Source organism: Nelumbo lutea, chromosome 2 (genome assembly GCF_056320005.1).
Source record: "Nelumbo lutea isolate HS-2025 chromosome 2, American lotus-T2T, whole genome shotgun sequence".
NCBI classification, from domain to species: Eukaryota; Viridiplantae; Streptophyta; class Magnoliopsida; order Proteales; family Nelumbonaceae; genus Nelumbo; species Nelumbo lutea.
Genome location: NC_142685.1, coordinates 25391545 through 25404534, shown reverse-complemented (window position 1 = coordinate 25404534; position 12990 = coordinate 25391545). Strand labels below are relative to the sequence as shown.

At 38.3% G+C, this 12990-nt stretch overlaps 1 non-coding gene and 1 pseudogene across 2 annotated transcripts; both read right to left on the bottom strand.

Moving 5' to 3' along the window:
- Positions 1-1132: 1132 nt before the first annotated feature.
- LOC148869308 (3-ketoacyl-CoA synthase 11 pseudogene) lies at positions 1133-4180 on the bottom strand (annotated as a pseudogene). The gene is made up of 2 exons (XR_016106687.1): positions 3790-4180; positions 1133-3131 (listed from the first exon to the last, which is right to left on the bottom strand). The product of XR_016106687.1 is annotated as a 3-ketoacyl-CoA synthase 11 pseudogene (transcript).
- A 5226-nt stretch (positions 4181-9406) lies between these two features.
- Positions 9407-9513, bottom strand: LOC148869307 (small nucleolar RNA R71). The gene has a single exon (XR_016108578.1). It is a non-coding gene; the product is annotated as a small nucleolar RNA R71 (small nucleolar RNA).
- Between the last annotated feature and the right edge of the window lie 3477 nt (positions 9514-12990).

Below are 12990 nucleotides of genomic sequence, written 5' to 3'. Positions count from 1 at the left end.
GACTAAATTCGGATTATTCAAAAAAATAAAATAAGATAATATTAAAAACAACGCCAATAAAAATTCATGAAAAAATCACAAATATTCACACTTGAAGAATGTATTTGCACAAATATTCATATCAAATAAAGAAAAAAATTCAATCACAATTGATTAATATATTCACACAAATATTCATTCAACTCTAGCAAATTTTCACACAAATATTCATTCAACTTTAGCAAATTTTCACACAAATATTCATCCAACTCATGCAAATTGTTTACATGATTTCTAACAAAAAAACGCCCAAAAGAATTTCGGATTCATCAACCAAAAAAAAAATCAAACTTGAGAAATAACCATCCAAAAAACCAAAAAAAAAAACAAAACAAAACAAAACAAAACAAATTTGGGTGACCTCACCTTCTAGTCACCGGCGACTAGATGGTGGGATATCGCCGTTGAAGTCACCCAAACACAGATCTACGACCATAGAGAAAAAGAGAGCTTTAGACTTCAAAAAAACGCAAAAAAAAAAAATCACAAATTGATGGAATATTATAGAAACATAAAGGTAAGAGCAAAATGGCAGGTCCGCCGGCCGTTGCCGGTGGACCCGAACCAAATGCCACTGTTGCCTATTACCGTAGGGTTTCGAATGGAAGAAGAAGATGATAAACTCGAGTGGGGGTAGTTTTGTCATTAAAAAAGAGGGACAGGTTCGTCCCATTCGAATTTCCCCACCACCCTCAACGCAATTTCCAAAATTTCCCCACCACCCTCAGCAATCCTGTTCTCATTTGTTACTATATTACGAAAGAAATAGAAAATTTCTCACCTGCAACTATGGAATTCCCTTTTTTTATCTCATCTAACCACCATAATTGCACATAAATGCACGAAATGGCTAAAACCCTTTGACTATTGTCATCTCTCAAGATGCTGCTGATATTATAGTATACAATTGAAGGAGATCATTAGTGCTGCTCATAGTCACAGCTCAGGGCCTCAGGCCTAATATTATTTATAAAGTTAGTAAAGAAACAGATAGGGTGTGTAAATTCAGATCAAACCCACCAAATCTTGCAAATTGAGGAAACCCATTAGCAAATGAGGATCAAGATCACAACCTGAACAAGGCCAAAACAAATGGGCAAAGGACAAAATCTTCATTTATGAAAGATACAAGTAGAAAAAGATCACAGAGCACCTATATAAAACATTCAAATCAACTTGAAAAACAATAGTAATGAAATCCTAATTAATGTACCATGGATGGTAACAGGAATAATATCTCAATTAATTTAATCAGTTCCATTTGGGATCTCTTGACCCCAAGTCATGAAGAAGTTTAGTATGAAGCACCCAACTTCCTTTTAATTTGTTTTCCATCTGAAGTCCCCCATACATGGCAATATGGCATTTCACGAAGCAAACTTGTTGCTGGCCTAAACCACATCCTGCTCTATAACAGAAAATCATGAAAGATGCTACCTCCAAAGTCCAAACCCATCATCCAAACAAAAATTCACAACTTAGTACAACCATGAGCTACAGAGGCCCAGAACAGAAACAGAAGGATTAATACCATTCAAGCTCGATTGGAGTTTAGATAGATGAGACCTTTGGAACATCTACTGGGAAATTGTGGATTTCATCCATCCATGGGTTCTTCTCCTTTGCTGGGTTTATGGTCCTCAGAGCTTCCCAAACTGCACTGTTACACTTGAACCCTGACCCAAATGCTATCTGCCATGTTTTGTCTCCCTTCTTGATCCTCCCCTTGGCTTCTGCATAAGCTAATTCATACCAAAGAGAGCTGCTGGAGGTGTTACCAAATCGGTAAAGTGTCATCCTTGCTGGTTCCATGTGCCAATCAGATAGCTGCAAGTTCTTCTCCAATTCATCCAAAACAGCTCTTCCTCCAGCATGGATGCAGAAATGCTCGAAAGCCAACTTGAAGTCAGGGATGTATGGCTTGATCTTCATCTTGAATAGCTTCCTCCCGACCAATGTAGTAAAGAAGAGCAATTGCTCGGACATGGGTAGAACAAGAGGACCCAAGGTAGTAATGTTGGTCTTCAGAGCATCCCCTGCAACTGCCATCAGATCCTTGGACAGAGAAACGCCAATCTTCCCGTCGGGATCCTCTTGTTGGGTCACACAGCTGAAGCACTTGTCATCCGCACCTTTGTGTGTCCTGACAGTGTGGACCAGTTGGTACTTGGACCGTCGCCGGTCGGAGCGTTTGTTAGAAAGCAAAACTGCAGCTCCTCCCATTCTGAACAAGCAATTGGAGACGAGCATGGAGCGTTCATTGCCGACGTACCAATTCAAAGTGATGTTCTCCATGCTAATGACCAAGGCATAAGAATTGGGGTGGACTTGAAGCAGATCTTTTGCAAGAGAGATTGAGATTAGACCAGCGCTGCAACCCATTCCACCAAGGTTGTAGCTGATTATATTCCCTCGGAGGTTGTAATGGTTGATGACCATGGCAGACAGAGAGGGGGTCGGATTGAACAAGCTACAATTGACTATCAAGATACCGATGTCCTTGGGTTTTAAACAAGTCTTAGCGAAGAGCTGGTCGAGGGCTCCAAACATCACAGCCTCGGCCTCTTTTCTGGCCTCCGCCATTGATGGGTTGGGAGGGACACGGAGAACGGCTGCTGGGAGATAAGTGTCTTCACCGAGACCAGACCTCTCGAGGATCTTCCTCTGGAACTCAAGGTTCTGTTCAGTGAAGGTGCCTGCTAGGCTGGATCGCTCCATGAAAATCTGTCTTGTGCATTTCCGAGCATCATCGGGCTTGTAACATGAGAAATCTACGAGGTAGACAGGCCTTGGTCGGGTGACGAAGTAGACTGTAGATAAGAAGACGAGAAGGGTGGAGCAGAGGATCGCGGAGATGAGATTGAACCTCAGATGGTCCCATAGGAGATACAGGTCTTGGAACGAGAATGTTGATAGCTGGGCGGCAATGATGCCTAACGTAGGCATGATTAATAGATACATGCCATGGGTGATGAGATAATGGTAGCCGAGCTTGACATATTTCAGCTTAACAGATTGTTTGAAATCAGGGAGCCTTCGAGAAGATGATTGTGGTATTAAGGGTGTCACTGGTTTTGGTTCTGTCATTCTCCCTGCAGGTTGAAGGAACAGAAAATCACTGGTTAGCGAACTGCAAGCAATTTCGTATCTTGGTGAAGGAATATACAAAACAAAATGGATCCTACAGCGAAATCCGTGCCTCTGTGATCAAAAGTGACTTGTTTTCCACGTTTTTCTATAGGAAAAAACAGTTGTTGAAAGAAGAGGATGAGTTCTAAGATCTGGGTTTTCTGTGTTGAAGAACAATCGTTCTGATAACTGAGTTTACGTGTTAGAAATAACCAAAGAATTCCTTTTTCCTCCTGTCTATCTCTCAGGAGACCTGATGAATCATCAGAAAAAAAAGGAGTGGCCTTTGTAGTCAATTTCTGGCGATCAACAAACAAATCAGAAAAGATGATATAAAAAAAAGCAACCTTCTATTTTGGTGGCAACCCAAGTGACCAAGTCAGAACAAAACGAAATGCAGAGTCAGAAACAAGCCAAAACACTACAGATACAAGAAAAAACAACACAAATCATCAACACAATCAATAGAAAAAAGTGGAAAACTTGTTTTTTTCCCCCTCTCAGCTTTAAAACCGGATCTACCATAAAAGATGCAAATCCAAGAACATTTTTTCTTATGCTTCTTAGAAACCCATTACACGAAAACAAATTTTGAAGAGAACCCAGATACAAAAGACTGACCTTTGTTCTCTAATCCGTTGGAATCCCGCCCAAGAAGATCAAAGGTTGCAGAATCAGAAATGGAGAGGGCTACAAAGGGAGGCTTTTTGGTTTCTTCTTATTTGTAGAATGAATGTCTTGGGGTCGTGGAATGCGGGCCTTTATATAATGTGGAGAATAACTACTGAAGTAACCGACTTGAACGGCGCAATACACAAGGTTTTAAGAAAAAAGAGATAGAGATGCGGACTGCGCAGGGGGCATTTGCCGGAATCTGTAATTATCGTAGTCTCGTTGTTGGACAAATCAACGGTCCTGGGTTCTCTTGTTTCTTGATGTTTAGACGCATCAACTGATAATTCGTTTACCAAAAGACGGTTTTTTTTTCAGATGTGTTTGAAATTTTGAAAATGAAAAGACGATGGAAATTTAATTAATTAAATAGTTGTTAGTAGGCCGGAGAGACTTCGAAGTTGATCTATCAGCATGATTAGAAAATCCTGATCTTTAGATGTAAATGGGTAATTTACTTGATCGAATGCAGTGTTCTAAAAGACTTAAACCACCCATAATGTTTCACCTAAATACTGAAACATCCCCTCACATTTTAAAAAAATCGACTAAGACCTCCTCTCAGCGTATAAAAAACTTCCATCCGTTGATTTTCCATTCAGTTCTGTTAGCACATGACTAGGGGTGCAAATGGATCAGATCCTGATCTGATCTGAGATTCGATCCTATTTGATCGAATTTGGATCACCCCTGTTCGAATTTTTTGATCGAATTTTCATTAGAAATTGGATTGGATTCGGATCATCTGATCTGATATATATTATATACTTATAAATATAAATATATATAATATATGTTATTTATTTATTTATAGATATATTTTTACATTATATTTTTATAAATTTGTTGTGTTATTTATTTTTTATAAAAAAATATGTATATATATGATGAACATAGTTAAAAAAAATACTTGTATTTTTTGTGTTTACTTTATTTAAATTAGTATATTTTATTTTTCTTTCAATAATTTATTAATTCTAAAGAAAATAAATCGGACCGGGTCCGATACAAAGATCTGACTTACCGATAGAATTCGAATTCAAATCAAATCCTATCAGATCCAATCAGATCTTCATATTGGATCGAATCCGAAGTGAACAATGTCAAATGGGATTCGAAATTCCCTAATTCGAATACGATCTGATCCGTTTACATCCTGATACAAACGACATCATGTGCAGTTTAAGTTTTCTGAAAAATCCAATTTTGCTCTTGGATAAAACTTTCCCCTTTTCACCATGTGACATCTGTCTAATGTGGACAAAAACCTCCCCTTTCCTACACCTTCTTCCAAAGAAAATGAAAGAAGAAAAACAAGTCACTAACCAAAGATGTCGATTGACATCATCCATGATTAGACTAATTAACACTCTATGGATATGGATATGCGGCTAATTCCCCAATTTTCTTTTACATAAAGAAAATTGATGAAGGGCAATTTGGCCCTCCACTAACGTGATGACACATGGCATTTCGTAGTAGCCATCCAACATTTCAACACCACGTAGGCGGACCTCGGGAGCACTTCGAATACCTTGCAACCACCTTGATGACCTCGGCACCACTTCGGTAGGCCAAACTGTGAACTTCCCAACAAGACATTAGTTCGGTGTAAGAGGCAATTTGCTCCTGCCAATGAGACCCGACTTCAGTTAGCGGCTTGTCCGACGTGTCGGGTGACCTCCTCCTTAAGCGGACTATCATCTCCAACTTTCCCAGGATCACAATGCCAAATCAGAAGAGCCGGTTATCACCCTACCCGCTTCGGGCGAGACTGGATAAATACGTAGAATCCACCTCTAGGCGTGAAACCACCTTCAAACCAAACGGGCTGGAGATCCCAGACGCGCTTCTTGAGCTTCACAACAACTTGCCTATATAAGGCATCCCCTTTCATATAACAAATACGTGTGATTTAGCTCTCTAAGCACTCTATTTCTCACACTTGCAAACTTAGTCTCTAACTTATGCATCAGAGTGACCACCCCAAGTAAAGCAACCAAGACACTTTGATCACTTCTCTCTTGTAGTTCGGCCACACGACCTACCCAGTTCAACGTCTAAGCTGTCCGCCAGCAGGAACGTCAAATTGCACAGCATCAATTGGCATCATTTGTAGGAAATGATACACAAAGGCCTAATTCTCACACCTTCTCTCTAATTACAAACTCAATGGCACCTTTTGATAACTATGTATTTTGATGCCTTAAGGGCATCATTTCAGGGGTATTTTCGACCTTAGAATAGTCAAAGTGTGTCTTTTTCCCAGTTAAATTCAATGTTGTGACATATGAGGGTCTCTGTGCAAATTTTGAGGAAAACTAGGGAAGTTACATGGCTAAATTGTAGTTTTTGGGAAGCTGGTGTGAAGTCCAGCTGAGAGAGGGGGTGTTTTGTGAAAAACTGAGAACAGGAGGTCACCTTCTATCTGCTAAACCCAAAATGACGCCCCTCCTACTATATTAGCATGCTCCTCTCTCCTTAACAAACCCTAGAGCGCCTTTTAACCCATTCTTTTCATCCTTAGCAAACCCTAGCCGCCCCTAGCTGTTTAATCTCCACCATCCACCTCTTCTAATATCCACCATTCATTCTAGGGCATTTTATGTGTAGTTTTTAAACCCTAGGGCACCACCTAACTACTAATCCTCACCATTCAGCCCCTAACCACTAGATCTCAACCCTCCATTCCATCTTCTATCTCAGCTATCCACTCTAAGGTGCTACCCACCTCTTTTAATCTCCACCTTTCAACCCTAAACGCCCAAATCTCAGCCCTACATAATATTAGCACCCTCTCCTTTTCTTTTCAGCCCTATGATCACCCCAGAACCATCCTAACCCTCCATTAGAAACCCTAGGGCGCCCATATCTTTGCTAAAACCCAGTTGTCGCCCCCTCTTTCTCTCTAATTCCAATTGTATCCACCCTTCTCTATAAAAACGATCCAAAGGCTCTTGAGAAAGGGTTGGATTCTACCCCCAGGTAAGATGGAAGGTTGATCTTGAGAAGTTCAAGGGTAGAAGAAGAGGATGACGCCCAGGCAAGAGAAGGGGTTCCTACTTGCAGTTCGCCAACACCACTACTGCCACCTCTGGATTCGGATCCCAACCATTAGCTTTAGTTTTAATTCCGTTCTTTCATTTCTAGTTCTGTTTCTTTCTTTCTACAATTTTCTTTCATTCAGTTTAATTTTCGTTTACTTGTCTGCAGATCTGGAATTTGGCCAGGTATGACGGAAGGCCTAGCTCGAGAAGTTCGAGGGTTAAAGGAAAGATCCAGAGACTGCTACCTCTGATTGGATCACATATTCTTTATTTCGTTTCTTTCATTTATTTATTTTTGTATTTATTTATTTTTTTGCACTTTTAATTTTCAACAATGTTCGAATTCTACTTTATTCCAGTTTAATTAATTAATTTTTGTATTTCTACAACTCCCACTTGTGTTTTCTTTCCCGGATCTAAGTAAATAATAATTTTTCCCACGCTTCCCTGTGGATACAACCCATTCTCACAATTTTACTGCGTTTGTAATTGTTTGAGTATCGGAAAAAAAAATTATAAAAAGCATTGTGAGACTATGGGAGAGAAGAGAATAGAAGATTAAATTGGATTGCGTTTCAGGTGTAGTTGTCCCATTTTATTTTTGACTTTTTATTTTTATTCTTGAACTCTTTTTTTCGGTAAAATAGTGATTTTCGAAATTTTAATTAATTTTTTCTAGATCTGATTTATTTTTCTTAGTATTATTTTTCTTCCGTTTTGTTTCTAGATCTATTTTTCTTTCTTTATTTTAATTTCTTGTTCAAATTTCTGTCTTATTAGGTTTGTGTTTTTCTTTTTTTAGATAAAAAAGAACAAAAAAATTGTTTATTTTATTTTATTTATTTATTGCCGCATAATTTTCTTTTGTTTATTTTATTTTTGGTTTAATTTTTAGAATAGAAATTTTCTTGTTATAATTTATTTTGGTAGTAGTTAATTTCTTTTTTTGCATAATTATTTCTTTTATTTTCTGTTTTTTATAATTAGTTGTTGCCTTATTTAATTTCCTTTTTTAGTTATTTAATTGAATAATTAATTGTTAACTAGAATATTGTCCAAATTTTCGGATTTGAATTTAAATTTAATTCAAATCTGAATTTGAATTTGAATTTCAAAATTCGAAATTTAAATTTAAAATTTTGAATTTAAAAAATTATAAATAATAATAATAAATAAATCAAAAAGAAATTGTTTAATATTTTAAAATTCTTGCATTTGCATTCCAACGTTTAGGGTTTCATATTCTAGAGCATGCACCATATAGGTTTATTTACTTGTTGAAATCATCTTGTTAGTTGTGAATGTGTTAGGTTTTCTTCTTTTTACTATTTTAATTATTACTTTTGCTTAATTAGTTTGTTTTATTCTTTTATGTTATATTGCTGAATTGCATTTTAGAAATAATTGTTCATGCATTGTAATTAGTTGCACTCATTTTGTTTGATTGTTTTTGTTTCGTTAATCTATTTAAGGGCACCCAACTTAAATAAGATAAGGTGGGGATTTCATCACCCTCCCTTGGCCCAAAAATCACCACCCTTCACGTGTGGTTTACGCTAAACCCTAATTTAAACTTTGGATACCAAGATCCTTTAGGTAAGCCTCACACTTGGTTCAATGGTGTGCTGAATTTTAGGAAAACTTGTAATTACTTTCCACAACCAGCAGTTGGTGTCTAAGGAAAGAGGTTAAACGGCTACACCAAAGCGGGTTTTGTGGCTACTTAATTAAGTCATTGCGAGAACAAGGGGAGCCTCCCACATCCCCACCTCTTACCTGGCTAACCAAACGAAGTGGTGTAATTCCAAGTGAACCTAAAAGGATTCACATTGGTTGAACCACTAGTTTAGGAAACACTAGGTTAGCCCTAGGTCGTCTGGTTGATTTGCTTGCATTTAAAAGAAAATTAAAAATTTATATTTATATTTATATTTCAAAATCTGAATTTGAATTTAAAATTTCAAAATTTTAAATTTCAAATTAAAGAAAATAAAGAAAATAAAAAAATCAAAATTGAGTTTAAGTTTCAAAAGATCACTTTGAAATTAAAATTCAAATTTTAAATTTCAAATTTCATCAAGAAGAAAAAGGGACTTCTGAGTTGTATGTTGGGAAGGAGATCTCTAAGGAGAGAAACTGCAAAATCCATACTTGAAATAGAGAGGTACTTTCATCACCAACAAAGCAACCAAATGGCTAGAATCAATGATGAAAAACCAAAAAAGTTGAAGGAATACTTCACTCCAATCCAATATAAACCCTTCATCCTGCATACAACTGCCAAATACCCATGCCTTATAGTATGAAATTAAGTTAAACACAATCCAAATGCTCCCCTCTTTCTATGGGAACCTGAGTGAGGACCCACGCAAGGCCAATCACTAGTGATTGACTCTTTTCCCCTTCTCCTTGAAAGACAAGGCCAATCACTAGTTAGGGATTACAGAAAACCCATTAGAACTTGGACAAAAATGCAACAAGAGTTCCTTAGAAAGTTCTACCCTATAGGACGAACCAATACCATGAGAAGAGCCATCACTGGATTCACCCAAACACTGGGTGAAAAAATTCATGAAGCTTTGGAGAGAATGAAGGAGCTTATGAGAAAATGCCCACACCATGGTCTGTCCTAATGGCAAATTGTCCAAGCCTTCTATGAAGGTTTGATGGATCAATACAAGCAAATGGTAAATGCATCCTATGGGGAGCATTTATGAGCAAAAATGAGGGTGAAGCGTATGCTCTTTTCAAGACCCTGAGTGAGAATTCCATTAACAATGCATCTTTGTATTCCTATGAAAGGTCGGTGGGTAGGGCTCTATGAGGTCAAAAATAATATAGAGCCTAAGGAAAAAATGGACTTGAATGCCATTTCTAGAAAGTTGGACAAGATAGACCTTTTAGCCCAAAAGCTTGATCAATTTTTCACCTTTAACCAGCAATCGGGCCCATCTACACCCTATCCCGAAGTGTGCTCCATTTGTGCCAACTCGACCCACCAGGTTGATGACTGTCCCACAGCGGCCCAGCTTCCGCCATTTATCCAAGAAAAGATTCAGGCGGCCCAGAGTTTCCCAAGGCCCAACAATGATCCATACTCTAATACTTACAACCTTGGGTGGAGAAATCACCCTAATTTTTCTTGGAGGACACATCAACCCAATTCACAATCCCAGTAGTATCATCATCCATCTAACTCTATGGCCTAGTAGATTTAGAGGCCACCATTACAAAGTCAATTCCAGTAGGTGTACCCTAGGAACCAACCGGCCTAACCATATCAGGGTTACCCACAACCTCCACAATCATGTTCAGTAGATATCAATTCATGCAACTTCAGCAACTGATCCTAAATCAGCAGCATTGCTAGGTTAGAAATCCAAATAGGACAGCTATCCGAACCTAATGCAAGGAGAGAAGTGGGGCAATTATCGAGTCAATCAGTTGCAAATCCTAGGAATCAGCCACCAGGTTTTCCTCAACAAATTCAACCACCTCATGAGAGAATTTTAGAAGATGCATATGAGAAGAAGAGAATTAGTAGGAAGACCCTAAGTTGGGGGGGGGGGGGGGGGGGGAAGAAGAAGGAAAGGAAAACCTAGAAGAAGAGCCCATAGTGAACCACCTGTGGTCCCCTTTCCAACCGCACTCACAGTCGGGCCATTGCAAAAAAAGAAAGAGATTCGCAATGAGGAGATTAGGGAACTCTTCAAACAAGTCCATATTAACATCCCTCTATGCGATTCAACATGTCCCGGCTTACGCCAAATTTCTGAAAGAGCTATGCACTCAAAAGAGGGAGCCATGGTCGGCCCCACAAAAAATGGTGCTCTTTGCAGATGTTAGTGCGGTCCTCCTAAACCAACTTCCTCGGAAGATGAAAGACCCGGGTGCTCCTCTCATCAATTGTGTCATCTCTGGAATCACCTTCAATAGGGCCCTATTGGATCTTGGGGCCACTGTAAATCAGCTTCCTTTCATCATCTATGAAAGGTTCAGGATCGGCGAGTTAAAACCTACCCCAGTAATTCTGTAACTCGCTAATCGATCGGTCAAGACTCCTCGAGGTGTTATTGAAGATGTCATTGTTAGGATAGAGAATTGTTATTTCCCTGTAGACTTAGGACGGCCGTTTCATTTGGGGAGCAGAAAGTCCAATTGAATGTTTTTAGTGCCTATAATTATCCAAACCTAGGGGAAGATGAGTGCAATGTGGATATAGTGGACGATCTTTTGGATGACTTATCTACCCCTTGGTTCACCCAGTCTGAGCCCTGTTGGTATGAAAAAGAAAGTGAGTCTGAGAGTTTGGATGGAAGAAGTGAGTAATGCATCCAGCTGAAGACATTAAATTTAGCGTCGGTTGAGAGGCAACCCAACATAGTTTTTAGTGTTTCTACTTTTAGGATTTGAGTTTTTCTTTCCTTGATTCAAGACCGAGTGGCAGACCTTGAACCCCTCAGGAAAACTCTATTGATCGTTCCCTTTGGCCCAAGTCCCTTTTGCATCATCCTAGTTATGCCATTGGGGACAATGGCACTTAAGTTGGGGGCTGAGGAAAAAAGAGAAAAAAAAATGAAATTTTGAAAAAATAATGTGAAGCTAAGCCTTTAAATATGTAGAATTAAAATTTCACTGAATTTTTTAAAATTTTATTTCCATTAAAAGAGATTCCCAAATAGAAAAAGATAAGGAAACTGATAAAAGAATATTGAATTTTGTAGAAATTTGTAGCAAGTGATAAGAGTCAAAAATTTGTCTTATTTGAATATAGTCAAAATTGTTTAGAAATTGAAAATACTACCAAGTTTGCCCCTGCCAAGATAAGAAGAGAAAGATTGAGAAATTAGACAAAAATTATTCAAATTGTTAGAAATAATGGACTACCCTGAACAATTCTGCAAAAAAAAAAGGGTCAATGAACACCTAAGTCAAGTGTCGAGATTCGTGTCAAACGGAAAAGGGAATGCCAAAGACACTTACCTAACACTTAGTAATCAGGTCTCTTCACCTAAGGCAAGTGTCGAGATTTACATCAAACGGTGAAAGGTAACAATAAAAATAAGTGTGTATATCAAGTTCAGGGGTAGAAATCCATTGTCAAAAATGATAAGAAGAATACCCACCTGATTTCAAAAATCAATCTCAGCTTATCAAGACAGTTTGCAATTGGAAGGGTAGATAAGATTTTTAAGCCACATTTTTGCAATATTCAAAATATGATAGTTTTACCCCTTAAGCCTAATACTGATCTATAAAGAGTTTGAGAATTTTGGAATTAGGATGCTTGACTAATTCTGTCAGGGATGACCTTGAGATAGGAAGGATCTCTATGCTCGGTGTAATTTTAAGACTGCATTGCTAAGGGACTAGCAATGGTTAAGTTGGGGTGTGATAATACAGCATTTTGATGCCTTAAGGGCATCATTTGAGGGGTATTTTTGACCTTAGAATAGTCAAAGTGTGTCATTTTCCTAGTTAAATTCAATGTTGTGACATTTGAGGGTCTTTGTGCAAATTTTGTAAAAAACTGGGGAAGTTACATGGCTAAATTGCAGTTTTTGGGAAGCTGGTATGAAGTCCAGCTGAGAGAGGGGGTGTTTTTTGTGAAAAACTGAAAACATGAGGTAATACCTGGATCTGGAGCCATAGAAGGAATTGACCTCCCTATTGTTGTCCGTAAAGGGAAAAGGCATTGCACCACATCTACAACTCACTGCATTTAATTTTTATGCTATGATCACCTATCTCCCTCTTACAAGTCCTATCTCACTTCCATTGCCAATGTCCCTATTCCCATAATAGTGCAAGAAGCCTTATTAATTCCATAGTGGAAAGATGCAATGCAAGTTGAAATGGATGCTCTGTTGAAAAATAACACTTAGGAGCTAGTTGGCCTACCCAAGGGAAAGAAGCCAGTTGGATGTAGATGGGTATTTACTGTGAAGCATAATGTTGATGGTTCCATTGAAAGGTACAAAGCTCAGTTTGTTGCAAAGGGGTTCACCCAAACTTATGGTATAGACTATTTGGAGACTTACAGAAAGAGGTCTACATGTAGTTGCTTCCTGGATTCTATGATACATAGACAGGTAAGAAGGTT